At 44.3% G+C, this 21,470-nt stretch overlaps 2 pseudogenes; both read right to left on the minus strand.

Moving 5' to 3' along the window:
* Window positions 1–15,563: 15,563 nt before the first annotated feature.
* Window positions 15,564–15,682, minus strand: LOC134952537 (5S ribosomal RNA; annotated as a pseudogene).
* A 114-nt stretch (window positions 15,683–15,796) lies between these two features.
* On the minus strand, window positions 15,797–15,915 carry LOC134950044 (5S ribosomal RNA; annotated as a pseudogene).
* Between the last annotated feature and the right edge of the window lie 5,555 nt (window positions 15,916–21,470).

The raw sequence follows: 21,470 nt of genomic DNA on the forward strand, positions 1-21,470 counted from the left end.
TAATACATTCTAAGAGTGGAAGTGCCCTGCACTCCAGTAGACGCAATGCACTCTTAGAATCCCACAGTATACAATAGGAAATAACAGCAAGTATTATTTACATACTTACTGTAACAAGGTTTATTTTCAAAATGCAAAGAAATATTAGTCTAACAAATATAATATCCAGTAGCAGGTAGGGGAGTATCTGCCGGTGTGATGAGAGGCAGCCCAGTGATATATGTCTGTCCTTTTTGGAGTCCCCCTATCTGCTCCTTAGAGCATATACAGGTCCTGACGGGTGCGGTATGATATACCGGCAGACGGGTTGACGGCTGTCAGTATACAGAAAGCGGCATCCCGCCTGCTGGTATACCAGCAGTGAGTCCCGTCGTGGGCTTGCTGCGCTCACCATGCTTCGGGCCCAATGGCGAGCTTTGCTCACCACAGGTTCTATTCCCTCTCAGTTGGTGGCGTGGACCCACCAAACAATTGGGAATTAGGGTGGGGGTTGACCTCCAGTAAAATGTTAGATGTTTGGATTTTGGTGTCTGTCTCCTGAACGCTGGGATCCCGACCGCCGGCATTTTGAATACATCCCGGTCCCGACTTATGTGCAGCATTGAGATCTTCTGCGATGGAAATAGAAACCTACATGGGGCTCCATTTCAGGGTCTCTAGCCTGGTGATTTATCGCTGGGCCCTCAATAATATTTGCTCTGTGACCCAGAAACTACTGGTTATGCCCCTGGTAGCAAGTTACCCCTAATCAGAATCAGAATCAGAATCAGCTTTATTGGCCAGGTGTACTCACGTACACTAGGAATTCTTTGTGGTACAATGCATCGCCAAGCAGCAACATGAAGGGGGAATACATAGCATACGAAGGGGGAAGAACATAGCATACATTACACACATTACACGTATGAGTTGATACTGCACATTGCAACTGTACAATAGACTCAACATATTAGACATATTATACATGTAGGACTAAACACAAAGGCTGCTTGGCAGAGCAGCACCGAGGCAGCCATCCGCGGCGCCAACTAGAACTCAAACAATGCACATAATACAGAAGATTTAAGTATTACATCAAAAGATAAACCACACAGACAATAAAGACAGAAAGCATAATGCAGGGTTGGTGTAAGCATTTTGGGTAATAACCTCCAGGGGTTGTGTATTCCACCCTCACAAGGTACCAGGTGCGGAAGCCATCTTAGGCGCTCTGCGTAGGATTACCCAGGGTGGAATAGTCCACCCCTAGAAGAGAACACAAAACGGGTAGATTGCGGAGTCCTTAGGTTCAGAGTAGGGTTCCAATAAAACCATCAGGTCCATGTATTTTTCATCCCATCCACAAGTTTACCAGATAAGGCAGCCATGTTGGGCGCACTACGAAGGTTACACAGTGGGAGATGAGCCATACAAGGGCCAAATGCATTCACGAGAAAACTGACACGAGTGTAGGAGTATGCTATACCCTGCATGGAAAGATCCAAATGAAGCACACCCTGCCCATGGAGGAACCATCCGAGGCAGCCATGTGAGGCGCACTGTGTAGGTTACTGCTGGCAGGGTGTGCAACCAATGGAGGTACACATTACAGGAATAGCACACAGTGGGGGGAAAGTACCCTGTAAGAAGAAAGAAAAGAAAGACACATTTGCAGGAAAACATTAATTTGTGAAAATTATAAATGTCCTGGTCTCATGAGAGCAGTGCGGGTGTGTGTGAGAGTGTGGGGAGCAGTACGGGTGGGTGTAAGAATGTGGAGTGCACACTAATGTCCAATGGAACTGACCCAGCAAAATCTGGTCCTGATGCGCACGCCCCTCAGTTCCCTGCTCAGCTTGAGGGGTAGTCTTGGGGGCAGTCATGATGTTCTTGGACAGAGAAGTAGTAGGCATTGGTCCTGGTGTTCTCAAGGCAGAGGTGAGGAGAGGCCACATGATGGTCCCGAGTTGCAGTGTTTGGGGAAATTGTATTATTCGAGATTTTAGCGTAGTCCAAATCCAGTTCAAACTCCGGTTCTAACTCCATTCTTAAATCATATTCTTAACAATTGCATTCTTCACAATTGCAAGCAGGCCAAGTCCTGACTGCAGGCCTTGATAATATTGCTCTTAAATGCTTCAACTATATCAGCTGGCAAAGGGGGAGGTATGCAATCAGAAGTTCAGCTAATTAACAGAGGTTATTTTGCATTGAAGAAGGATCACAGACATTTGCAGACAAACTTCCTTGGGGTGTGAAAAGTGTAGCCAGAGATGTTTAATAAGAAAATAATGGGGCACACTCATTTTACTTTTGCTTTGGGTCAAATCATGCCTTCAGTTGGAGATGGAACTTAAATCAAACTACAATTGTGCACATCTTTAAATATCTATTTTGTGTAGACAGTGGACAATTTGGCCAATTCTGACATAAGAACCTATAGATGATTTCTTAACGCTACTCAGTTGGTGTAACTCTACAACATTCTTATTAAACATGCCCTCACAGCTTATTGTACTTAGACTGCCAATAGAAGTGAACATGGGGGAATCATTCTGACCCGTTCGCACGCAGAGGTTGTTCGCTGCAGTGCGAATGGGTCAGAACTGCGCATGCGTGGCATGCGCATTGCACACACACACCATTGCCATGCGACAGACGTCGCCAGGCAACGGAACGCCTACCGTGAAGAAAAGACACAGCGCTGGACGGAAAGAAGATTGACAGCGGAGAGGCGGTCCGTGCCGGATACTCACCGTTGGAGGCCGTTTTCGGGGAGTGGTAAGAAGAACGCAGGCGTGTCCAGGCGAATGGAGGGCGGATGTCTGTTATCAGGACCGGGACCTCATCGCTGGATCCGTCACACTGAGTAAGTAGCTGCAGGGCTGGTCTTGTTTTGCAGGAAAAATTTTAAGCATAGCAGGGCTGCACAAGCGATCGCAGCCCTGCTATACTAAAATACACTCCCCCATAGGCGGAAATTAGTTGATCGCAGCAACAGCAAAAAGTTGCTGCCTGCGATCTACTCGGAATGACCCCCAAGGGCCTATGAGAGATCTTGGGGCTGATTCTATGTCACTTGTTGCTGCATTTGTTTGTTTTATTATAGCTGAATATGTGACTTTATGCTAATGTTAGTATCAACCCTTCCCCTTATGTACAAGCGCGTACAAAAATACGGAAAGACTGGTGTTTCCCCTTGGAAGCACCATCAGGACTTGCACCGGAATTTCTCCAACTCCAGTAAGTGCATGAGTTTGCAACTTGCGACACATCTGAAAAACTAACATTACACACCCATCTGTTTAGCGTCTTCTGAGTCACTGCCCAGCAGAACACAATATATTCCAATGCGGCTCAATCAGTCCTGCGACTCTGGTCACAGACACTGTGGCAAGCGCTGTGCGAAAATTTCGAGATTTAGGTGCAAAAATGCTAATTTATGTGAACATCTGCATTGCGTGTGACTCAGAATCAGCCCCTTTGTGACACACGTTTCAAGAATGTAGCAGCTTGGCTATGTTACTTATTCGTTATGTATATATACATAGACAGGGGTTTTACCTGATTTTTACCTTAGTATATCCCACCCTGAGTATGGAAAGCTAATATCTAAAAGTTGAATTCAAGCTTTAGGAGTTTAAGGACAAAATTGTCATAAATCATCATTTGCACTCACTAACAATTCACTTTTTAATCTTTTTCAAAGAATGTTAATCTTTCATGCAGAAGCAAATAGAAAATTACTGTCCCAAAATGTAATGCACATTACCCCTTATTTTAACAATTATTGTCTCAAAAGAAGATTTATATGTGCCATTTTCCATCCTCATTAAAGTTTCTGTCATAGGAATGAAGCATCAGAATTTGAATGTCTTTTTTATGCATCTGTCATTGCTGGAATATACTCTATTGCTTTGACCTTTGCTGGGTTTTGTGAATACGTTGCTTGCTATTGTCATTACTCCCTTGTTTACCTCATTTATTTCCTACAGGAGAATTAAGGATTGTTAGCCAGTTGAGAAACACAATGTTGAAAAGGTCACTCGTATCGTAACAAGAAATACTTTCAAATACATTGTTTAATGAGTTTTATTCAGAATCATTTTATATCTTAACACATCAAATAGAATAGGTCCAAAATGTTTAATCTCAACTCGGACTCAGAATGACAGATATCCAATTGTAATCAAACTGCGCATGGGAATATTGTTTTATATTTCCGTAGAAGAAAACATTAAAGGTACACAGTAGTTACTGCAATGCTGAAATGTAATAGTATGCACTCAACCTAGGAAAATAAACCTTAGGGCCTAATTCAGACCTGATCACAAAAGCAAAATCTTTCTCTAATGTGCAAAACCATGGGGGTAATTCCAAGTTGATCGCAGCAGGAAAATTTTTAGCAGTTGGGCAAAACCATGTGTATTGCAGGGGAGGCAGATATAACATTTGCAGAGAGAGTTAGATTTGGGTGGGTTATTTTATTTCTGTGCAGGGTAAATACTGGCTGCTTTATTTTTACACTGCAATTTAGATTGCAGATTGAACTCACCACACCCATCTAACTCTCTCTGCCCATGTTATATCTGCCTCCCCTGCAGTGCATATGGTTTTGCCCAACTGCTAAAAATTTTCCTGCTGCGATCAACTCAGAATTACCCCCCATATGCACTGCAGGGGGAGCAAATGTAACACGTGCAGAGAGAGTTAGATTTGGGTGGGTTATTTTGTGTCTGTGCAGGGTAAATACTGGCTGCTTTATTTTTACACTGCAATTTAGATTTCAGATTGAACACACCCCACCCAAATCTAACTCTCTCTGCACATGTTATATCTGCCCCACTTGCACTGCACATGGTTTTGCCAATTAAGAGAAAAATTTTGCTGTTGTGTGATCAGGTCTGAATTAGGCCCTTGGATTCTTTCCTCTACAACAGCTTAGTTTCAAACCACAGGAGACATAGGATGGGTCATGGGAGAGATGACACATTGATAGTTTCAATTTAAAACTAGAGATGAGCGGGTTCGGTTCCTCGGAATCCGAACCCCCCCGAACTTCACCCGTTTTACACTGTTCCGAGGCAGACTCGAATCTTCCCGCCTTTCTCGGTTAACCCGAGCGCGCCCAAACGTCATCATCCCGCTGTCGTATTCTCACGAGATTCGTATTCTATATAAGGAGCCACGCGTCACCGCCATTTTCACTCGTGCATTGGAGATGATAGGGAGAGGACGTGCAGCGTTCTCTCATTTGTGTTCAGGGGTGTAGTACGGTATGCCGGTGCTCGGGCTCCCGGCGACCAGCATACCGGTGCCGGGAGCCCGATCGCCGGCATACCGACTGTGTGGCGAGCGCTAAGGAGCCCCTTGCTATTTTATTCTCCCTCCAGGGGGGTCGTGGACCCCAACGAGGGAGAATAGCTGTCGGTATGCCGGATGTCGGGATTCCGGCTCCGGTATAATGAAGACCATTCGGCATACTGAAGACCACCCATGTTCAGTGTGCTGCAAATATCTGTGCTCAGTGTGCTGCAAATATCTGTGCTCAGTGTGCTTGCAAATATCTGTGCTCAGTGTGCTGAAAATATCTACGTTCTCTGCATGAAAAACGCTCCATATCTGTGCTCAGTGTGCTGCAAATATCTGTGCTCAGTGTGCTTTATTGTGGGGACTGGTGACCACCAGTATTATATAGTAGGAGGACAATGCTGAGTTTTGCTGACCAGTGACCACCAGTATTATACGTTCTCTGCCTGAAAAACGCTCCATATCTGTGCTGCATTGTAGTATATAGTAGGAGGACACTGCAGAATTTTGCTGACCAGTGACCACCAGTATTATATCAGTACGGTACAGTAGGCCACTGCTCTACCTACCTCTGTGTCGCCAAGTATACTATCCATCCATACCTGTGGTGCATTTTAGTTGTGCGCAGTATATATAGTAGGAGTACAGTGCATAATTTTGCTGACCACCAGTATATAATATATAGCAGTACGGTACAGTAAGCCACTGCTCTACCTACCTCTGTGTCGTCAAGTATACTATCCATCCATACCTGTAGTGCATTTTAGCTATTGTGCGCAGTATATATAGTAGGAGGACAGTGCATAATTTTGCAGACCACCAGTATGTAATATATAGCAGTACGGTACAGTAGGCCACTGCTCTACCTACCTCTGTGTCATCAAGTATACTATCCATCCATACCTGTGGTGCATTTTAGTTGTTGTGCGTAGTATATATAGTAGGAGTACAGTGCATAATTTTGCTGACCACCTGTATATAATATATAGCAGTACGGTACAGTAGTCCACTGCTCTACCTTCCTCTGTGTCGTCAAGTATACTATCCATCCATACCTGTGGTGCATTTTAGTTGTGCACAGTATATATAGTAGGAGGACAGTGCATAATTTTGCTGACCACCAGTATATAATATATAGTAGTATGGTACAGTAGGCCACTGCTCTACCTACCTCTGTGTCGTCAAGTATACTATCCATCCATACCTGTGGTGCATTTTAATTGTGCGCAGTATATTTAGTAGGAGTACAGTGCATAATTTTGCTGACCACCAGTATATAATATATAGCAGTACGGTACAGTAGGCCATTGCTATTGATATATTACAGGCATATAATTCCACACATTAAAAAATGGAGAACAAAAATGTGGAGGGTAAAATAGGGAAAGATCAAGATCCACTTCCACCTCGTGCTGAAGCTGCTGCCACTATTCATGGCCGAGACAATGAAATGCCATCAACGTCCTCTGCCAAGGCCAATGCCCAATGTTATAGTAGATAGCATGTTAAATTCAAACAACAAAAGTTCAGTAAAATGACCCAAAAATCAAAATTAAAAGCGTCTGATGAGAAGCGTAAACTTGCCAATATGCCATTTACGACATGGAGTGGCAAGGAACGGCTGAGGCCCTGGCCTATGTTCATGGCTAGTGGTTCAGCTTCACATGAGGATGGAAGCACTCATCCTCTCGCTAGAAAAATGAAAAGACTTAAGCTGGCAAAAGCACAGCAAAGAACTGTGCGTTCGTCTAAATCACAAATCCCCAAGGAGAGTCCAATTGTGTCGGTTGCGATGCCTGACCTTCCCAACACTGGACGGGAAGAGGTGGCGCCTTCCACCATTAGCAGGCCCCCTGCAAGTGCTGGAAGGAGCACCTGCAGTCCAGTTCCTGATAGTCAAATTGAAGATGTCACTGTTGAAGTACACCAGGATGAGGATATGGGTGTTGCTGGCGCTGAGGAGGAAATTGACAAGGAGGATTCTGATGGTGAGGTGGTTTGTTTAAGTCAGGCACCCGGGGAGACACCTGTTGTCCATGGGACGAATATGGCCATTGACATGCCTGGTCAAATTACAAAAAAAATCACCTCTTAGGTGTGGAATTATTTTAACAGAAATGCGGACAACAGGTGTCAAGCCGTGTGTTGCCTTTGTCAATCTGTAATAAGTAGGGGTAAGGACGTTAACCACCTAGGAACATCCTCCCTTATACGTCACCTGGAGCGCATTCATCAGAAGTCATTGACAAGTTCAAAAACTTTGGGTGACAGCGGAAGCAGTACACTGACAACTAAATCCCTTCCTCTTGTAACCAAGCTCCTGCAAACCACACCACCAACTCCCTCAGTGTCAATTTCCTCCTTAGACAGGAAAGCCAATAGTCCTGCAGGCCATGTCACTGTCAAGTCTGACGAGTCCTCTCCTGCCTGGGATTCCTCCGATGCATCCTTGAGTGTAACGCCTATTGCTGCTGGCGCTGCTGTTGTTGCTGCTGGGAGTCGATTGTCATCCCAGAGGGGAAGTCGGAAGACCACTTGTACTACTTCCAGTAAGCAATTGACTGTCCAACAGTCCTTTGCGAGGAAGATGAAATATCACAGGAGTCATCCTGCTGCAAAGCGGATAACTCAGGTCTTGGCAGCTTCTGTGTTGTTAAACGTGTGTCCGATATCCAGCGTTAATTCACCGGGAACTAGAGAATTGCTTGAGGTAGTGTGTCCCCGGTACCAAATACCATCTAAGTTCCATTTCTCTAGGAAGGCGATACCGAGAATGTACACAGATGTCAGAAAAAGAGTCACCAGTGTCCTAAAAAATGCAGTTGTATCCAATGTCCACTTAACCACGGACATGTGGACAAGTGGAGCAGGGCAGACTCAGGACTATATGACTGTGACAGCCCACTGGGTAGATGTATTGCCTCCCGCAGCAAGAACAGCAGCGGCGGCACCAGTAGCAGCATCTCGCAAACGCCAACTAGTTCCTAGGCAGGCTACGCTTTATATCACCACTTTCCATAAGAGGCACACAGCTGACAACCTCTTACGGAAACTGAGGAACATCATCGCAGAATGGCTTACCCCAATTGGACTCTCCTGGGGATTTGTGACATCGGACAACGCCACCAATATTGTGCATGCATTACATCTGGGCAAATTCCAGCACGTCCCATGTTTTGCACATACATTGAATTTGGTGGTGCAGAATTATTTAAAAAACGACAGGGGCGTGCAAGAGATGCTGTCGGTGGCCCGAAGAATTGCGGGCCACTTTCAGCATTCAGCCACCGCGTGCCGAAGACTGTAGCACCAGCAAACACTCCTCAAACCTGCTCCGCCATCATCTGAAGCAAGAGGTGGTAACGAGGTGGAATTCAACCCTCTATATGCTTCAGAGGATGGAGGAGCAGCAAAAGGCCATTCAAGCCTATACAGCTACCTACGATATAGGCAAAGGAGGGGGAATGCACCTGACTCAAGCGCAGTGGGGAATGATTTCAACGTTGTGCAAGGTTCTGCAACCCTTTGAACTTGCCACACGTGAAGTCAGTTCAGACACTGCCAGCCTGAGTCAGGTCATTCCCCTCATCAGGCTTTTGCACAAGAAGCTGGAGAGATTGAAGTAGGAGCTAGAATGGAGCGATTCTGCTAGGCATGTGGGACTTGTGGATGGAGCCCTTAATTCGCTTAACCAGGATTAATGGGTGGTCAATCTGTTGAAATCAGAGCACTACATTTTGGCCACCGTGCTCGATCCTAGATTTAAAACCTAAGTTGTATCTCTCTTTCTGGCAGACACAAGTCTGCAGAGGTTCAAAGACCTGCTGGTGAGAAAATTGTCAAGTCAAGCGCAACGTGACCTGTCAACAGCTCCTCCTTCACAGTCTCCCACAACTGGGGCTGCGAGGAAAAGGCTAAGAATTCCGAGCCCACCCACTGGCGGTGATGCAGGGCAGTCTGGAGCGAGTTCTGACATCTGGTCCGGACTGAAGGACCTGCCAACGATTACTGACATGTCGTCTACTGTCACTGCATATGATTCTGTCACCATTGAAAGAATGGTGGAGGATTATATGAGTGACCGCATCCAAGTAGGCACGTCAGACAGTCCGTACGTATACTTGCAGGAAAAAGAGGCAATTTGGAGGCCCTTGCACAAACTGGCTTTATTTTACCTAAGTTGCCCCCCCTCCAGTGTGTACTCCGAAAGAGTGTTAGTGCAGCCGGTCACCTTGTCAGCAATCGGCGTACGAGGTTACTTCCAGAAAATGTGGAGAAGATGATGTTCATCAAAATGAATTATAATAAATTCCTCCGTGGAGACATTCACCAGCAGCAATTGCCTCCAGAAAGTACACAGGGACCTGAGATGGTGGATTCCAGTGGGGACGAATTAATAATCTGTGAGGAGGAGTATGTACACAGTGGAAGGGGTGAGGAATCGGACGATGAGGAGGAGGTGGACATCTTGGGGTAAATTTACTAAGATTCGTAATTTCCGAAAAAAGGTCAAAGTTCAATCACGAATGACATCGACAGTGTAAAACTGCAACTTTTTGAATTGATTACGATGGATTTACTAAGCTGTCGTATTCGGGTTTTTCTTTTCTTCCGATGTCGATGTCATTCGTTTTTTTTTACCTATTTTTACGGCAGTGATTAGCAAAACACTGCCGTTTTTTTTTTACAATCAATCTCGGCCGGATCTGTGTGATCCGTGCTGGGGTTCTTATTTTTTTTTTTTTTAATTAAACAATGTAAAATCCCCCCAAAAAAATGCGTGGGGTCCCCCCTCCTAAGCATAACCAGCCTCGGGCTCTTTGAGCCGATCCTGGTTGCAGAAATATGGGGACAAAATTGACAGGGGTTCCCCCATATTTAAGCAACCAGCATCGGGCTCTGCGCCTGGTCCTGGTTCCAAAAATACGGGGGACAAAAAGAGTAGGGGTCCCCCGTATTTTTAAAACCAGCACCGGGCTCCACTAGCTGGACAGATAATGCCACAGCCGGGGGTCACTTTTATATAGTACCCTGCGGCCGTGGCATCAAAAATCCAACTAGTCACCCCTGGCCGGGGTACCCTGGGGGAGTGGGGACCCCTTCAATCAAGGGGTCCCCCCCCCCAGCCACCCAAGGGCCAGGGGTGAAGCCCGAGGCTGTCCCCCCCCCATCCAATGGGCTGCGGATGGGGAGGCTGATAGCCATTTGTGATAATGAAAAGATATTGTTTTTAGTAGCAGTACTACAAGTCCCAGCAAGCCTCCCCCGCATGCTGGTACTTGGAGAACCACAAGTACCAGCATGCGGCGGAAAAACGGGCCCGCTGGTACCTGTAGTACTACCACTAAAAAAATACCCAAAAAAACACAAGACACACACACCGTGAAAGTATAATTTTATTACATACATACACACATACATACATACTTACCTTATGTTCTCACGCAGGTCGGTCCTCTTCTCCAGTAGAATCCAAGGGCTACCTGTTGAAGAAATTCTACTCACCAGATCCAGTGGTCCAGGCTCCTCGGCAAATCCAGGGATAATCCACGTACTTGAATAAAACAAAAAAAACGGTTGCCCGACCTCGAACTGAAAGGTGACCCATGTTTGCACATGGGTCACCTTTCCACGAATGCCAGAAACCCACTTTGCCTTCTGACTAAGTGGGTTTCTTCAGCCAATCAGGGAGTGCCACGTTGTAGCACTCTCCTGATCAGCTGTGTGCTCCTGTCCTCACTGACAGGCAGCACACGGCAGTGTTACAATGTAGCGCCTATGCGCTACATTGTAACCAATGATGGGAACTTTCTGCCCTGCGGTTGACCTAAAGTGACGTCACCGCTGAGCAGAAAGTTCCCAGCATTGGTTACAATGGAGCGCATAGGCGCTACATTGTAACACTGCCGTGTGCCGCCTGTCAGTGAGGACAGCAGCACACAGCTGATCAGGAGAGTGCTACAACGTGGCACTCCCTGATTGGCTGAAGAAACCCACTTAGACAGAAGTCAAAGTGGGTTTCTGGCATTCGTGGGAAGGTGACCCATGTGCAAACATGGGTCCCCTTTCAGTTCGTGGTCGGGACACCGTTTTTTTTTATTTATTCAAGTACGTGGATTAACCCTGGATTTGCCGAGGAGCCTGGACCCATGGATCTGGTGAGTAGAATTTCTTCAACAGGTAGCCCTTGGATTCTACTGGAGAAGAGGACCGACCTGCGTGAGAACATAAGGTAAGTATGTATGTATGTGTGTATGTATGTAATAAAATTATACTTTCACGGTGTGTGTGTCTTGTGTTTTTTTGGGTATTTTTTTAGTGGTAGTACTACAGGTACCAGCGGGCCCGTTTTTCCGCCGCATGCTGGTACTTGTGGTTCTCCAAGTACCAGCATGCGGGGGAGGCTTGCTGGGACTTGTAGTACTGCTACTAAAAACAATATCTTTTCATTATCACAAATGGCTATCAGCCTCCCCATCCGCAGCCCATTGGAAGGGGGGGGACAGCCTCGGGCTTCACCCCTGGCCCTTGGGTGGCTGGGGGGGGGGGACCCCTTGATTGAAGGGGTCCCCACTCCCCCAGGGTACCCCGGCCAGGGGTGACTAGTTGGATTTTTGATGCCACGGCCGCAGGGCGCTGTATAAAAGTGACCCCCGGCTGTGGCATTATCTGTCCAGCTAGTGGAGCCCGGTGCTGGTTTTAAAAATACGGGGGACCCCTACTCTTTTTGTCCCCCGTATTTTTGGGACCAGGACCAGGCGCAGAGCCCGATGCTGGTTGCTTAAATATGGGGGAACCCCTGTCATTTTTCCCCCCATATTTCTGCAACCAGGATCGGCTCAAAGAGCCCGAGGCTGGTTATGCTTAGGAGGGGGGACCCCACGCAATTTTTTTGGCAAAAATAAGCACTTTCCCACCCCTTCCCACTGATATACATGCACGGATCTCATGGATCCCTGCATGCATCTCAAATCACGGAAAAAAAAAGCAGGTCTGTTTTTTTTAGGACTTTTTTACGAGTTGTAATTTTTCACGGCAGTGTTTTGTGTTTTTTTGCTTTGCACTTCTTAGTAAATGACCGAGATTCATATCTAAACAGGCGTAATTTGACCGATGGTGTATTCATTCGTAATTTTTTACCTGAACTAGCAAAAAATTACGAATGCCCTCATCACTGCCGTGATTAGTGTTTAGTAAATGACCGAGATTAACCGAGATGACACTTTGAAGAAAAAACGGCATCTCGGTCAAAATCGGGAGCTTAGTAAATATACCCCCTTGTCTCTGTAGATCCAGTTTGTGCAAGGAGAGATTGATTGCTTCTTTTTTGGTGGGGGCCCAAACCAACCAGTCATTTCAGTCACAGTCGTGTGGCAGACCCTGTCGCTGAAATGATGGGTTTGTTAAAGTGTGCATGTCCTGTTTATACAACATAAGGGTGGGTGGGAGGGCCCAAGGACAATTCCATCTTGCACCTCTTTTTTCTTTAATTTATCTTTGCATCATGTGCTGTTTGGGGACTATTTTTTAAAATCTGACATCCAGTCTGACACTGCAGTGCCACTCCTAGATGGGCCAGGTGTTTGTGTCGGCCACTCGGGTCGCTTAGCTTAGTCACACAGCGACCTTGGTGCACCTCTTTTTTTCTTTGCATCATGTGCTGTTTGGGGACTATTTTTTTAATCTGCCATCCTGTCTGACACTGCAGTGCCACTCCTAGATGGGCCAGGTGTTTGTGTCGGCCACTTGGGTCGCTTAGCCTAGCCATCTAGCGACCTCGGTGCAAATTTTAGGACTAAAAATAATATTGTGAGGTGTGAGGTGTTCAGAATAGACTGGAAATGAGTGGAAATTATGGTTATTGAGGTTAATAATACTATGGGATCAAAATGACCCCCAAATTCTATGATTTAAGCTGTTTTTGAGGGGGTTTTGTAAAAAAAACACCCAAATCCAAAACACACCCGAATCCGACAAAAAATTTTCAGGGAGGTTTTGCCAAAACGCGTCCGAATCCAAAACACAGCCTCGGAACCGAATCCAAAACCAAAACACAAAACCCGAAAAATTTCAGGTGCACATCTCTATTTAAAACCATTTCCTGACAAAATTCTGGTTTTCATGAAGTCAGTTGTCTTAGTTATAATAGTTTTATGGGAGACAGTATTTCACCGGCCTCAATCCTTCTTGCTGTTGCTCGCACATTTCTGCTCTAACTTTTTAAATCCCTAGAACCATCTATTGTTGGGGTGCCTCAAGAAAATTATGTTATACTATTACCTTCTGAGCATCATATCAAGTCATCAACGTTTCGGTGTTCCTATACACCTGTCACACTCGCGGCGCTGCGGCTGCCGCGCTTACCGCTCCAGGTGCGCTGAGTCTCCCGGCGGTCGTCGCCCCCGGTGGGCTCCGGGTCGTTTCGTCTTGCTGGCGCTGCCTCCGGCGGGTTCCCGGGGTGTGTGCGCCACCATTGCGCCCGGCATCCACGAGAGCGTGGTGAGCGGGTGATGCCATCGGCCCCTTCCGCCAATCGGGAGAGGGCGGGAAGTTCAAAGGCAGATGCCGTACAGAGCCCTGGCGCCTGAGTATCGTCTTTCCAATGATCACCAGTGCTAGCAGCGTTCAGCGTGTTCTCAAGCTGAACGTCTCCTGTGTTCCAGCGTTTCAGAGTATCTTTCAGTGGGATATTCCTTGTGCTACCAGCGTTACAGTGTATCACTCAGTGGAACCTTCACTGTGCTACCAGTGTTACAGAGTATCACTCAGTGGGACATTCTCTGCGTTACCAGCATTACAGTCTATCTCTGAGAGGGACACCTCCTGTGCTTCCAGTATTACAGGGTATCCCTAAGTGGAACGCCTCCCAAACTTCCAGAGTTACACTGAATCTCAAATCTTCATTCATCTCTTCAGCATCGCTCACAAGTTCTTCATTCTTCTGTGTGCTTCAACATCGTTCTCAAATCTTCATTCATCTCTTCAGCATCGCTCACAAGTTCTTCATTCTTCTGTGTGCTTCAACATCGTTCTGAAATCTTCATTCATCTCTTCAGCATCGCTCACAAGTTCTTCATTCTTCTGTGTGCTTCAACATCGTTCTCAAATCTTCATTCATTTCTTCAACATCGCTCACAAGTTCTTCATTCTTCTGTGTACTTCAGCATCGCCCCCAAGCCTTGGCCACAACTAATTCTTTAGCATTACACGTCAGTTACAACGGCTAAGTTCTGCATGAGGAAAACCCATAAATAAACTTAACTTGAAAACACTGGGTGGTCAGTACAGGCCCAACACATTTCGTCTCAACAGACTTCTTCAAGGGGTAGGGACAGAATGAAGCTGTATGTCTATTTATACCCATATCACTTAGGTATGAGGTGGTGACATCATAATAGATCATGTGATGTGATCTGACAACAAACATTAACAGAACGTACAAAGCTCATTTTAAAACATATCAGGGGTGAGGTCCTCACCAGGCATGTCCATTATTGATGAAAACGAGTGAAAAACAGTATGAAATAACGTTTAAAACCGTCCAGAATGTGAACAGGAGTCATTTCCGCCATACTTCCGGTGACGGAGGACTCCGTTCGTTACTTCCGCCCCACTTCCGGCGGCGATCGCATATGTGCATGCGCCGGCTCCCGGCTTACTGGATCTCAATGCGCATGCGCCCATGGGTATTCTGTGTTGCTTTTACATAGAGGGGGATGTTTTATCTCCTCCAGCTCACTCGTGGAGAGTCCATTTTATGTGGGTTTCTTGTCATATTTTTTAATGAGGCTGCGGCGGCCATCTTTGAGTAGTCATGCAGACAGTCCCAGGACACAGGCAGCTCGGTTTCCATGGCAACATGTTGCATATATGAAATAATAGAAAACAAATGATAGAATCAACATATCATAATATAGATAATCAAATACAGGCATAGTTTCCATGGCTACAGTTAAAAGTAGACACAGCCATAATAAAAAATAGACATACGTCATTTATTATATTTTAAAGTGCCAGTGCAGTAAAGTGAATATAGTTAAGTGTCATATCTATATTATTAGAAGTGACATTGGGCTCATCTAGATAATGATGCCTGTGAGGGAATTAAAAAATAAATAAATATATATATATATATATATATATATATATAAGACAGATGCAGGGGAACGGGAGTGTGTAAATGGTAATCCAACGTGTTAGAATTAATTAATATCAAATAGGTGACAATAAAATACCGCAGTGCTTGGTCATTATTTATTGGTGCTCGTCTGTCATCATTACAGTACATGATCTTCCCAGGTAGTCTCCCTCCCTGGTACTGGTCAGGCCCGAACACTGCTTAGCTTCCAAGATCAGACGGGATTGGGCGTACCAGCGTGGTTTGACTGTATGTGAATTTTAACAGACATCAAAGTAGCCGAGACCAGGTTAAAAAAAAATAAAAAAAAATTATGATTCCATAAAAGTGCTTACCAATAGGTCAATGTGCATTATACAAACACTGTTATCCTTACAGTACCTGATCTTCCCAGGTAGTCTCCCTCCCTGGTACTGGTCAGGCCCAGACACTGCTTAGCTTCCAAGATCAGGCGAGATTGGGCGTACCAGTGTGGTTTGACTGTACGCGGATTCAGACACCATGATAACAAAGACCTGGTTTTTTGAAACACTTGTTTAATATCTTTTGATGTGCAAAACGTGTCTTATTGGATGATGTGGAATACAGAAGAAGGAAGAGAATAAACACAGTATATAGAGAATAAAAAGAGGGGTAGCGGATACTGCACCTTATAGAAAAGGTGCAATTTCATATCCCTCGTTCAGGCCAGCTGGATGTAGAGTCTGCAACTGGAAGATCCAGTACATTTCCCGTCTGGAAAGTTTATTAGCGAGGTCCTCTCCTCTCTCACCCAGGACCACGTGTTCAATAGCCTTGAATGTAATTTCCTCTGGATTGGAATCATGTTGTACTGCAAAATGTCTGGAAACTGCATGGCTCTCTACTTTGTTTTTGAGGTTTCTTATGTGCTCCTGGATCCGTATTTTCAGGGGTCTTTTTGTCTTTCCCACATATTTCATTTTACAGGTACATTCCAAGAGGTAAATCACAGATGATGTATTGGAGTTCATAAAGTCCTTTATGGTATATTCCTTCTTGTCATCTGTGTCACTAAATGTTTTCCTGTTTCGATGTAAGTATCTGCAGATGTTGCAATTTCCACATTTATATGAACCTGTACATTTCAGACTCGGGGTCTTGTACATTGCTTCCTCTCTTAGCATACTTGGTGCAACAATGTCCTTCAAATTTCTTGATTTTTTTAATACAAGTTCAGGTTGTGGCGGTAGAATGCCCTTAAGCACCGGGTCCATTAAAAGAATGTTCCAATGAGTTCTGAGTGATTTCCGTATTACTTTTTCATGCTGACTGAAGGTGGTAATGAAGGCGACCGAGTCTTTTTCCTCCTCTCTGGTTTTATACGTTAATAATTCCTCTCTGTTGAGGCTTCTTGTCTTTTCCAGAGCTGCATCTAGAATGGGCTCAGGGTAACTTTTGTCCTCAAACCTTTTTCTGTAGACTTCAAGTTGGTCATCACAGTCTTTGGAGCTTGTGCAATTCCTTTTTATTCTTGAGAATTGGGATGCCGGGATATTGTTCTTCCACCTTTCTAGGTGGTTACTATGATAGTGCAAGTAACTGTTCATGTCCACTTCCTTGATAAAATTTCTCGACATGACCCTCAGATCTAGGTACTCCACAGATCTACTATCAACAGTTGAAGTAAAAGCAAGGTTCAAGTCGTTGGTTCCCAATGTCCTGAGGAAATCATTAAAAGTTTCTGTTGAGCCATCCCAGATGATTAAAATGTCATCAATGTATCTTTAGTACAATACCACATTCTCCTTGAAAGCTCTTGAGTTGTAAACATGTACTCTTTCCCAACTTCCCATAAACAAGTTGGCAAAACTCAGGGCAAACGTTGTTCCCATTGCTGTACCGCAGCATTGTAAGTAAAACTGGTTTAAAAAATTAAAATAGTTATGACTGAGGATAAAATGCATAAGATCACATATAAAATACCTATGGGTGTCAGTGAGGGAAGGGTCACTTTCCAAAAACTCCCTACATGCGGATATGCCTTTTGAATGCTCGATACATGTATACAAAGATTGGACGTCTACAGTCGCCCAAATGTATGAGTCTTTCCACTCCACCGTTCTTATTATGTTAAGTACCGATGTAGTATCTTTCAAAAAAGATGGAAGCGCCTTCACATACTTCTTTAAAAACACATCGACATACTCCGACAAGTTTGCGGTAAGCGACTTGATCCCTGCTACGATTGGTCTACCCGGTGGATTGGCCAAGGATTTATGGATTTTTGGCAAGAAATAAAAAATAGGGGTAATGGGATTAGATTGCATCAAATATTGAAATTCATCTTTGGTTAGTACATTATTCCGTAGACCATGTAAAAGTAAAGTTCTGAGTTCGTCCACAAAGGCTTCTTTAGGGTCACTTTTCAACGGTCTGTACGAGATCGTATCTCCCAAAAGTCTTTGTGCCTCTTTGGTAATAACTAATCCCCCCCCCCCTTTATCAGCTTGTTTTATAACTAAGTTGTTATTTTTCTGGAGTTTTTTCAAGGCTTCACACTCTCGATTGCTCATATTTTTCTCCTTGACTGGTTTCAGTTCAGTGTCACATAAATCCTTTTTCACCAAATCATAAAAGATACTGACATTGTTGCCTTTAGATTCCAAGGGATAATATTTCGAAGTTGGTTTTAGACCAGACTTAGATCTGTCTTCATAATTACTAATGACAGCTTCCTCTTTCCTCAGAAAATGTCTTTTTAGCATCAGTTTCCGTACAAATTTATTTAAGTCAATAAAAGTCTCAAACTTATTTAGGCCACTTGTAGGTGCAAATGATAATCCCTTATTCAAAAGTGTCACCTTGGGTTTGGTTAAAATGTGTTTTGATAAGTTGAAGATGCCTTTACTCTGTGGTACAGCTTCTACAGGTTCCTTCTCTTTTGTTCTCTCCCTCCTGCCGCCCCATTTTCCTCTTCTTCTAGGAACCTTCTTTTCATTGGTGAGGCCTGTCTGCTGTCCTCTTTCACCACGTTTCTTATTGTATCCTTTCTTCGTGCACCTGTTCTTAAAGATAAAAAATCATGATCACCCGTTGAGTCCCTTCTTTGCAATGCAGAAAACCTGTTGGTTGTTCTTACGTATGGGCTTGATGCAGAATCTGTACTCCTGTTCCTAGTACTTCTCCCTCTATTTGGTACTGTTTTCCACTGATATCTTCCGATCCCATTGGATTGGTCACATGCCTTGAATTTGCTCCAACTTTTCATTTGTCCCTGAATATAGTCATTCTTGTCCCTATTAAATTTATTTTATTTTCCTTTTATGACCTCCCCTTCAACGTGTTCAAGTTTCTTGTTCAGAACCTTTTCATTTATTTGAAAGTCTTCCTTATCCTTGAAGCTGAGCATCTCCAACTCTTTCAATTTAATCTCAGCTTCTAATTCCACCAGGACATTTTTCTTTTTCCCGATGAGTAATTTCATTAAATCAATGGAACATCTATGTAATATGGAGTCCCATTCCTCTATGAATTCTGTGTCCATGTTCCCAAACGTGGGTTGTTTGAGGATTCTCAGACCCCTAGGCACTCGATTAACTGAGATGTAATGCACAAAATGGTAAGCTGCTCAATCAGATTGTGGTGTCACTCAGGTGCTAAAAGGGAGGGGTAATTCTGTGTAGGAAAAAACAATTTGTGTTCCCTAATGCACACAGAGTGAAAAATATTACTACATAATAGTCTGATAATACGGAGATCTTAGTTGCGTATATCTGCAGATATAGGGTTAAGCCCCCAGGCCGATCGACAAGGCTTCTCCATCACTGGGGGTCCCTAATACTAGGTATGGGTCCGGGGGGCAGGACCCCATAACGTTGGCACTGGTCGGCTACCCCAGGTCAGCACACAGGTGAGAATTAATAAGGGTTAATAAGAAGCACAGAAGTGCTATGTAAGTGGTGTGATTAAAATAATACAAAAATATATACAAAGTGATAGGGAAAATCATAAGTGTTAATAAAGTGTTAGGGTGTGCCGACCTGAAGCCGCCCAGCCATACCGACACCTGGGCCACCGCACCCCACACCCACCCCATAAATAATTACAAATATGTCTGGGTTAAATTCCCAGTGTAAGGCCACATGATAATGGCTCCTACTAGCATCATACCTAGTATTAGGGACCCCCAGTGACGGAGAAGCCTTGTCGATCGGCCTGGGGGCTTAACCCTATATCTGCAGATATACGCAACTAAGATCTCCGTATTATCTGACTATTATGTAGTAATATTTTTCACTTGGTGTGCATTAGGGAACACAAATTGTTTTTTCCTAACTGAGATGTAATGTTCGAGTCCTTTCACATCCCACCATGCTTTGACTTCCTTAATAAGGAGTTTTTCCATTCCCCAAAACAAGTCATCCAGATCTCGTGTTGGTGTGGGGACATTACATGTTTTACTCTCATTGAATATTTTTTGGCATAGGTCATTTCTTTTAGTTGTACGATCATTATTTCCAAACATTTCTGTCTGGTACTGGATCTTTTATGCCACCAGGCTGCTATACAAAATATACCAACAAAGATTTGTACAAGAAGATAGTACAGTGCCACTTGTGAAATGAAAGTCTCAGTAAGGCTATGTAAACGTTAAAAGGTTTCACCACACAAAAATACTAAAAGCCCATTTTCCCTTAAAAAGGTGTCAGCCAAACCCTAAAAATACAACAATGGTATAGTGTTGTTAAAAATGCATAAAACAGGGGGGCTAGGGATACCGGCAACTAATGTGGCTAAAGATCGTGTTTAAAAAATGTTGTTGTTTTTTTAAATGAAAGCCAAAAAATATAAAAGCAAAAAGTTTTTAATACATGAGAGTAAAATCATTTTTTTAAAAATGTTTGGAGTACAAGCAAAGATTTCATAGAAAATAAAGTACAAAAATATAAAAATATAAATATAAAAGGATAAAGGATAGGAAATAAACTTAACTTGAAAACACTGGGTGGTCAGTATAGGTCCAACGCGTTTCGTCTCAAAAGACTTCTTCAAGGGGTAGGGACAGAATGAAGCTGTATGTCTATTTATACCCATATCACTTAGGTATGAGGTGGTGACATCATAATAGATCATGTGATGTGATCTGACAACAAACATTAACAGAACGTACAAAGCTCATTTTAAAACATATCAGGGGTGAGGTCCTCACCAGGCATGTCCATTATTGATGAAAACGAGTGAAAAACAGTATGAAATAATGTTTAAAACCGTCCAGAATGTGAACAGGAGTCATTTCCGCCACACTTCCGGTGACGGAGGACTCCGTCACTTCCGCCCCACTTCCGGTGGCGATCGCGCATGCGCACGCGGCGGCTTCCTGGATCTCAATGCGCATGCGCCCACGGGTATTCTGTGTTGCTTTTACATAGAGGGGGATGTTTTGTCTCCTCCACACTTTCACCTGAGGGACTGGAAAGTGGTTACTGGTGTGTGGTTTGGGGTCAGGGGTGTCAGCAGATTGAAGTTTTGCCTAGTGTGTCAAGAAACCTTGCACCAGTCCTACTGTCAAGACCATCTAAATCACTAAACTGAGGATATATTGAGATAAATGTCCTAACTGTGTAACGTAATAAACTTTTACATGTTGCAACATCTGCAGATTAAGAGGGGTGTACAGCGCATAGTGTACCTCAGGCCCCCCTGCCGGAGGACACTGACATCAATAGCTTTCACTCTAATGGAGCAGAAAAACCAGGCTGCCAAAATGCGAGCAGGACAGTATGCAGTGTAGGCCGAGACTCACCTACTTATGGAGCTTTCCATCCAGAGGGGTGATAGGAGGGTGTAGAGAGCAGTTTGTGACACAGGGCTCCCAGCTTTTCCTCCTCCAGCCTGTCTGGGTGTCTGGGTCCTGTGTAATGTGTTTGCTAATGAGGGTCTAGAGAGTGATACCTCCTGAGTCCTTTTCTAGTGTGTAAGTAGTACAGAGGCTGCTGCTATTCTTGCGACAAGATAAATTATAGATTTTATTTTTCTATGTGTATTTTAAGGTTAATTAAGTTGTCTTTGTTCCACTACAAGA

The sequence above is a fragment of the Pseudophryne corroboree genome, chromosome 1 (assembly GCF_028390025.1).
Source record: "Pseudophryne corroboree isolate aPseCor3 chromosome 1, aPseCor3.hap2, whole genome shotgun sequence".
In the NCBI taxonomy this organism is placed as follows: domain Eukaryota; kingdom Metazoa; phylum Chordata; class Amphibia; order Anura; family Myobatrachidae; genus Pseudophryne; species Pseudophryne corroboree.